Source organism: Myotis lucifugus, unplaced genomic scaffold (assembly GCF_000147115.1).
Source record: "Myotis lucifugus unplaced genomic scaffold, Myoluc2.0 scaffold_289, whole genome shotgun sequence".
NCBI classification, from domain to species: Eukaryota; Metazoa; Chordata; class Mammalia; order Chiroptera; family Vespertilionidae; genus Myotis; species Myotis lucifugus.
This window is the reverse complement of record NW_005871337.1, coordinates 718,036-727,559: the sequence shown is the minus strand read 5'-3', so window position 1 is coordinate 727,559 and position 9,524 is coordinate 718,036.

Sequence of the window (9,524 nt, the reverse complement as noted above, 5' to 3'; positions counted from 1 at the left end):
GGGGCGGGGGGGGCGGGCGGTGGACCCAATTGTCATTGGGACCATTTATCACCATTACCAACTACACATCACTGACAAGGAAGTGTATCTATTGATTTAAAACCTGAGAAGGGACAGGGGAGCAACTGTCCCTTGCAGCAAATGAGTGTCATTCAGTTCAATGATTAAGAAAACAGTCTCTTCGCACACATCTCATAGATCCATGGACTCTGAATTGTAATCTTTGTATTATTTCCTTATCATTAGTGTAGTTCATTAATCATAAACAGGATATTTTCTCTTTTTATTTTGGTGAAAATAGTTTTATTTAAATGTATCTTTACTGTTTAAAGTATTACAGATGTCCCCTCCCACCCACTGACTCCTTCCCACTGTTTCTGTCCCCTCCCCAGGCCTTCCCAGCACTATTGTCTGTCCATGGGCTATGCATATATGGATATAAGTTCCCTGGTTAATCTCTTCCTGCCCTCACCCCATTCCCTCTGATATACATCAGTCTGTTGCATGCTTCAATGCCTCTGGATCTTTCTTATTCATCAGTTTATTTTGTTCATTAGATTCCACATATAGGTGAAAAACAGGATATTTTCAATGTATACAAACATATATGGGACTACAAATGTATTCACAATAAGTAGTTCCAGATGGTTTCTTCTGTATAACAGTTTCTTGTATAAAACAGAATACATTTCTCTCTCACATAAAAGAAGGGCTCAGGTAGTTAGTTCAGGTGAGGTAGGGAGGCTCTGAGGTCTTTGAGGACCCAGGCTCCTTTTGATTGTGATAATGGCATTTCTATCTTCAGGAGTGGCTTCTGAGGCTCTGGATATCATGCTTCCAGTTCACAAATTATACCTCAAAACAATTCGGTTAGCAGTTCAGTGGTCTGCTTTGAGTCACATGGAAGCCTGAGAACAATAGCATTTAAACGGGATAGTTTTCACTTGAAATAAAACGAGGTTTCATAACTAACGAGAAAGAAAATATTGAGTATTTGGTGGCAACCAGCAATTTGTGCTAATCCATATCTTTCTTCTCTTTTAGAGCTTTGAGATATGAGTTCCATTTGATGTTCCAAGTGTTTGAAAGTAGGCATTGATATTTTGACCATCTTCTTAAATTAATCTTCTGGTGTTTAAAAATAAAATACATCCTTTAGTTGCAGGGAATATTTTTGAACTACCTTGAACCTTGTAGAGGTTCTAGTTCTTTCTCCCTGCTCTTAATCTTCTCTGGGCATTAGTGGAATTTTCTAATAATTCAATTTGTTCCTTCCTGACCATCTTTGGGGGTTGGGGTGGGTAGAGTAGCTCTAGTACAAGTTTCAAACATCCTGCAAATAGTTTTGAGCTACAATGATCTCTCCATGAAGGCTTAATCCTTGTATTAGTTAATCCTTAATCGAGACTCTAGATGCCAGGAAAAAAGCTTCTAGTCCCCCAGGCTCCAATCCTTAATGGCAGGGCCACTTTAGGATTCTCTGTTGGCTTCTTCCCGGCTTGGTGTGAGCCCAGGAGACCAGATTCTCATGGAGAAAATGCCACTCTTCTCCAGGGAAGTCCAGGGGCTTCTGAGCCAAGCTGTTCCCTGGAGCCCTGCATTCAGATGCTCATTCGCCCTGGTCTGACTACGGTTCCCAAGGTCCCATGTAATCCAGGGATGAGATGAATTGCAGAAGCTCTCACTGTAGGGACTTAATAAGCCTACGATCCCATTTCTACACTGCAAGTCTCAACTGCCTCAGAGCAGATGCTTTGCTAAGGAGAGGACTGGAGTTGGGCTTGGGAGAAAATTAAGTCAGGATTCAACCCAATCATAATCATCCAAGAATTTGGAAAGTGATTTCAAGCTATTTAATTTTTTTTCTCCAATAGATTTCTTTCTTCAAGGTGATCTTAAATGGGATTCTACACCAAAACTGGCTTAGAATTCTGCCCACTCACATTGCACTTTTTGCTGATCCCCTGGTTCACCTTGCTGCCTTGAACTCTTATCTTGCCCCCCCCCCCATGGATATGATTTTAAAAAGATTGGTCTCTTGCCTATTTGACACCCACTGAAAGAGATTCAGAACTCTTCTTTGAAGTTTTTGTATCCAGCAGGTATTTCTTCCACCTGTCCCTGTGCAGACAGAAATGCCATCTATCATAGAATTAGTTTTGTTTTGTTTTTGTCTTTTTTTTTTTACAAGAAGGTGCAAAAATTATTTCTTCTATATGATAAATATCAAAGAAAAGGGCATCTATCTTTACTGAAATACACAGAAAGGACCAATTGAGACCTCCTTTATAGTAAAGGTGGACAGTGTTAGTGGTACCAACACTCATATTGAAAGTAATTTATAAATTTGAATACAAATATTAAAAGCCATCAAGCTAAAACCATTGAAGAGCTGACAATATATTAGCAATTAACCTAAATCTACATTTTAAGGTGGTAATTATTATCAAAATTCTAGTTGTAAGAAAAAGAATGGTGTGTCTTATTTTCCCTTTAGCAATCTTTGGTGCCAGATGGCTGACTTTATATTCCATCTGACAGCCTCCTAACTGGGTAGCATGGGGCTCATTTCATACATATTCTAGGCCTTAGTTTCTAGATCTGTAAAATGTTCATAATGAAATCAACTGAACTCATAGAGTTTGGGGCTAATTAAATAAATTAATTCCCATAAAGAATAATGTCTAATAATGAAGTACTCAGTAATCTCAGTAATTATTTTTAGCTATTTTTCAATTTGGGAATGATTCATAGAATGTATAATTTTTAAAGAGAGAGGACAAATATATTATAATAACTCTGCCTAAATGCACACACATGTAAATTAAATATTTTCTATGGAAAGTTACAACACACCTGAAATTCTACAGGATCCTCCCTGCCACATCCACCCTACTCCCTACCCCCACATCCTGGAAGTCCATAAGGTCTAAAGTTCATCTTCTTAACAAGAACTGAGTCTCCCAAATCCCAGTCTCACTCTGTGAGTAACTCCTTCCCAGGTTGAGTCTTTGCCAGTTGAAAAACACACCACCTTTAATCTGGGAAACAGTACATGTTTCTATGCTCCTGCAAAATATTTTCATAATTTACTAAAGTCAATTACTGTTGTATGACAGGAACAAGAGGTAGACGAACATTTGACTACCATTTTATCACTTGACAAGCAAAAAGAACAAGAAAATTAACTAAAGTGGGTGACATTACTAGTATTTAAAGGGCACTCCAGGTTTAGGGTGCTATCTTACCGCTTCTGCACTGCTGTGTGTTCAGTGGATTCTGGAGCATGACATTGGCAGCATATGACAACCTAGAATAAGAAAAGAACGTAGTAAATGTCTCTCTACTTTTTGATTTGATACAAATGTCGTAGCACCAGTTGACATCATCTCCAGAATAAGAAACACATGAAAGCAAAACAGCTCTGCTCTGGACTGGCGGCTTGATTCAGTGACACGCGGCTCCCTTGCTTTATGAGTTCTGTAATATCAGCCTATTTGGTTTATGAAGAATAAATGATGAATAATTCATAACATATAAAATTTAATCAGGGAAATCTGATGTTAGAGACCTTATTCTGAAAAAGACAAAGCCTCCATATCAATCATGAGGCACATTTTAAAAATAACATCACATCTTTTTGTTAACATTAAGCCTCAAGTGCAATATATTCTATATAAGATCAAGAACAACCTCTTTAAGTAAAAGCATTTATCCGAATGGGTGCATTATAATGATGTGTAGATTTATGCACAAAATTCAATATAATCACCGACAGGCAAACTATCTTCCACTGCTTCTTTTCCCATCTAATTTTAAATCACACTGAATACTAAATCAATTGAACTGATGACTTGTAGTAGGTACTGAGTCCTTTGGAGAAATAACACTACTTGTAAATTCTGTAACCTTGGAAACATGCAATTGTGATTTGTATTGTGGGTGTTTATGAGTATAGTGTGAGAGTCCTCAACATTCCCAATCTTAAAGACAGAGGCAAACACCTACCCCTAGAGTGATCTAAATCTGACATCCTTACCAAAGTTTCATCCCACAAGCAAGCCAACTAGACAAGTGGACATCTAGCATGTTTCTTCCTTCTTTCCTCTTAGACCATTTCTTTTTAACTGCAGTTGAAAGTGGCCCTGGAAGGCCCAGGTCCTTTAATTTTATGCTAAATACATTGAATGACTGTACTGAGTCTCGGCAAAAAGATGGTTTCATTTCCATGGCATGTAGAGATCTTTCAGGTTGCCTACATCATCTTCAGAACTTCCCATTGATCATTGAAAATGTCCCAATAATTCAGGAAATTCACTGACTGTGTCTACCTGCTATCTATCCTGGGTGAGATGCAAAAGAAAATGAAGTGGCAAACAGTTAGAGACATCACTGGGACAATCATTCTGGAAGGGATGTAGCATGTAGCCGACCTGGAGAGAGAGAGACATGCCCAGGAAATTGCCTAGGAAAATGACTCTGGTGATGCCAATTTTTATAGACTGTCCCTGTGTCTTTTCTTTCCTTATGCGTGCTTCCCTCATTACCACACCCAAGTTTTTTAATCAGAATCATTCCTTAATGGTAATTGAAAAGTCTATGATTCAGTACATTCCAAATAAATATAGGAGGCATCACTCAGTTCAAAGACTCAGTGGTACAATAAATATTGTATTTCTTAATCAATAATTTATAACCAACCCCCAGGCCACATTAAGGTGGACTGACAGGGGCACCCAGCTCGGGCAGCCTGAGAGCTGGTTTTCACTCTCTAGGGACCCACAGAGATCAGGAGTTGACACCTCTGCTTGGAAAATGAAGGAAGAAGGTGTGTAATGTTTGAAGTAACACAGTCATCGGGAGCCTTCTTGCCTAAATCCCCTGGTTTCCAGTCCTGTGGCTTCCATTTCCTTCTGTGTCACTAGTGGAAGACAGAAATTACTGCTAAGGTGGAACTCTGATGTTGGAAATCTGGTCTCATCTACTTCTGTGCAATTACAGAAAACAGAGATTGCTGCCAAGACAGAACTCTGATGTTGGAAGTCTGGTCTCGGAGTGCCACAGTCCAACCACCCGCCCCAAGGTCTATCTCCTTCATCCAGCCCCGCCAGGGCACTGCCTGAGAACCCTGGGAGTAGACTCACTTCACACTCTGGGAGATAAATCTCTTTCCATCTTTCTTCCCTTCAGGAGTGGATACACGTATCATTGTTATTGTAAATCACAAATGCTGTCAAGCAATGGATGGTCAGAGCCACCACTGACTGAGTGAGTACACAGAGTCATTGGTGATCCATCCCTCTGATTGGCCATCAGCCAACCAGTAAGAGTGGTATCTCTCCATACCAAGAGACATATATTCAAATTCAACACAAATCATAAGGTTGATCAACGGATATGATTATACAGTTGATTTTTGAACAATATAGGTGTTAGGGGCACTGACACCCATTTAATAAAAAATCCACATATAACTTTTGACTCCCCCCAAAAAACAACTACTAATAGCCTACTGTTGACTTTACTGATAGCATAAACTGTAAATTAACACCTATTTTGCATTTTATATTTATTACATACTCATTATTACAATAAAGTAAACTTAGAGAGGAGAATGTGTTAAGAAAATCATACGGAGGATAAAATATAGTATTTATAGAAAAATAATCAAATATAAGTGAACCTGGAAAGTCTAAACCCATATTGTTAAAGGAATGTCTGTACTTTGTATATATAGGATATTAGCAACTGTCTGTGGTATGACAGCTAGATTGCACTAACCTCTTCTCTGATGATACTTTATAGAGATCCAACCACATTTCTCAGTAACACCATGTAACTTAACTAAAAATTTGTGTTTATATGATTTACCCAAAAGTCTCATACACCTTAACCATTGGCCTACAGGCACACAGAGGGCATACGACAGAAAGTCTCATGAGGTAGCGAACAAAACCATCTTTTTAATGTTATCACAGTGTTCTTATGTTTTTTGTTCTATTTAAATCACAAATCAATTCACTTTATATTACTACAAAATAATATGAGACATATAACCAGGCTCATCACATCAGAAAAATTCCTTATTTCTTTCTCTCATACAACCTTGTAAATTTATTCTCTAAAACAAGGATTTCATATTACATATTCTGTGTATTAAACAATTAAAATCTGTTTTTATTATTTTAGGCCACATGGATGCCATTTACAAGAATAATATTGCCCTTACATAACTTTTTGTTCTGTAAGTTAACACTCCTACTTAGCATATTAGAAGCACATCTATATTCTGTCATTGCAAGCAGACTTACATAGCAATTTTGTGTTCAGTGAAACAAAGACATCCAACCTAACATTGGCATTATTTTCTGTATGTGTGTGATTGTTTTATTTATCAATGAGCAGTTGTGAGGCAACCTGACTTTAAATACCAAAAGCTTCATTAACAATGGACAAAAGAGAATATTCCAAGGAGAAAAATCACTGTAGTAAAAACTAGTTATTTATTAATTTTGGAGTTTGTTAAGTATATTTTGAAAATTGAGAAAGGTTTATTAAATATTTTATTAAACATTTTAATTTCACTATGTTCTTGTAGTAACTAGGTATTATAATCATAAAAGAATGTTTATCACCTTAAAGTGGAATAGATAAAATATGGATGGAATAGGAGGGCCCATATGGTAATTCTAGAGCACAATTTATGAAGCCTGTTTATACTTTAATGCAGAAGAATGAGCTGCCACCATCCTTCAAAAGGGTCTGTTAAGATAATCTCTAATAAATATATTGTATTGAAGGAAAGATGACGGTTTCTCTGATACAAATTAGATCTATTAAACTATGAAACATTAGAGTTTTTTGAAGCAGAAAACATACTATGAACAATGAAGAGAAAAATGTAGGAAGGGTAAGTGAATCTAAATATATTTATAATTCAATACAAATGTCACCATAGTCTCTGCCAAAGACTTTAAGAAACAAATTCATGGAACTGTGTAATACTGTTTGATCATTGGTAGGGACAAGGTTGAAATGCAGGGATGAAGATAAAAATGAATGAATAATTTATTTCACTTACTAAAGAAGAATAAGTTAACTGGTAAGGGTGCATGTGAGCAAGTCATTCAGGCTATAAAATAAAGGCTGTAATTTATCATATCACTTCAGCTATATATTAATATACATATGTATATATGTATATCCTATCTAATAAAGATGGAATATGCAAATTGACCATCATTTTACGACAAGGATGGCAGAACCCACAGCCAATAAGGAGGGAATATGCAAATTGATATAAGGAGGGAATATGCAAATTGATCCAACAAAGATGGTGGCAGCAGGCTGGAGCAAAGGCGAGAGGCAGCTCCAGGCCCCGAGCAAAGGCCTGGGTCCCAGGTGCCAGAGGGAAGCCAGTGCCGGCAGCCAGGGGAAGGAAGGCCTATTCTTGCATGAATCTTTGTGCATTGTGCATATATACACAACACATACACACACAACACACACACACACACTCATACACACACACACAACACACACACACACACACACACATATATATATATATACTAGAGGCCCGGTACACAAGCACTTGGGGGGGTCCCTCAGCCCGGCCTGCATCATCTCACAGTCCAGGAGCCCTCGGGTGATGTCCACCTGCTGGTTTAGGCCAGCAGGCCTAAGCCTTCAGTCAGACATCTTTAGCGCTGTGCTGGCCAGCTGTGAGCTGGCTTCTGGCTGAGCGGTGCTCCCCCTGTGGAAGCGCACTGACCACCAGGGGCCAGCTCCTGCCTTGAACATCTGCCCCCTGGTGGTCAGTGCACATCATAGCAACTGGTCAAATGGTGGGACACTTAGAATATTAGGCTTTTATTATACAGTAAGTCCTCGGGTTACATCGGTGATCCATTCCTACAGTGCGACGGAAAGCGATTTTTGCAGTAAGTCAGAATCCACCTACATAAGCACCTACGTCACTCACATGGAACATATGCACAGCAGTAATAAAGTGAAACAGTAAAAAAATAAAATAAAAGAAAGATAACATTTCCTGACCTTTACTTGTGGTAAATAAATAATACAAAAACATAAAGCACATATGTACATACATCGAAATGACGGAACTTTTTTTTATATAAATAAATGGGAGATGGCGATGTAACCACAAAATGACATACATCAAGTCTGACGTAACCCGAGGACTGCCTGTATAGGATATCTTTTTTAAATAAAAACATGAAGGAACTTCTTCAATATTAGTGTTGAAATGGTGACAGCACCTCACGGTGTCATCTATTAATGTTGCACTCAATTCCATGTAGAGACAGAGACCCTGACAAAATCTTCATCACGACCAATAGCTAAGGCTTATAGACAACCTAAAATAAGCACTAGAGTGAAACTGTTCAGTTAATACTAAAATATAGGAAGCTTGACTAACAAAGCCTTACCCTAGCTTCAACCTAAGGACTATTTTGAAAATATGCAAGGAAGATAAAAACTTTTGAGCACTTAATAACATTCATCTTAATATACAAGGAAAACCTGAATACCTAAGAAAATATAACCATAACAAAACAGCAGATAGAATATCAAGATATTTTCCTGTACTTGATAGGAAAAAAAACAAAGCTAATATGTCAATCAAGTGAATATGATTATTAAATATAATTTGATCTATGATTATTATAATTATTTTATTACAACTTTAATTATGAAATGCAATAAAATATTTAACAACCAATATATCATTTCATAATAAGGACATTTTCCCTTGAATTCCTTAGAGAGAAGAGTATATAGGTCCTCAAGTTTCACCAGACTATAATTATAGATAAGAAATTCTTAAACAAAAATAATCAAAGACATTTACCTAAAATGAGTACTAAATAAACTATCATTTCAGGACATAAAAGCAGCCTTCCCAGCTTGGATTATTAATGGCTGTATGCCATGTCTAACCAAAGAATTTGTGATATCTTAAAGAATTTTTCTGTGCTCAGAGCATTTCAAATAGTAGACTAGAAGATCTCTAGACCAGACAGATGCTATTACTTTGATGTGGATAAATGACACTGATTCCGTCCAGCACCATCATCAGTCCCCCTATGACTTATGGTAATGTAAGCCTGACAATTAAAAGCAAGCCCAGGAAAGACGATGAAATGAGGGAGATCCAAAACTGCAATATTTGCCCAAATTGACTGCATTACAATTCAGTCACAAAAAGAAGTCTTGAGACTGAAATAAAATTCAATTATAACTTAAAGTAAGTAATGAATCTTACCCCAAGGAAGAAATTCATACTTAAAGTATAGACAGCAGAAACCAACAGAAATAACTAAACATATAGGATGCCATGTTTACAAGACATAATTAAAGACAAATAGAAAAACTTCAATGTTTTTACTATTTGACAAGTAATAATAAAAAATAGGTACTGAATAGAAAAATTTAGATAATATTCTTAGATGGTAATTCTAAGAAATACAGAAATATAGAAAGTTAATGAAATTGAATTC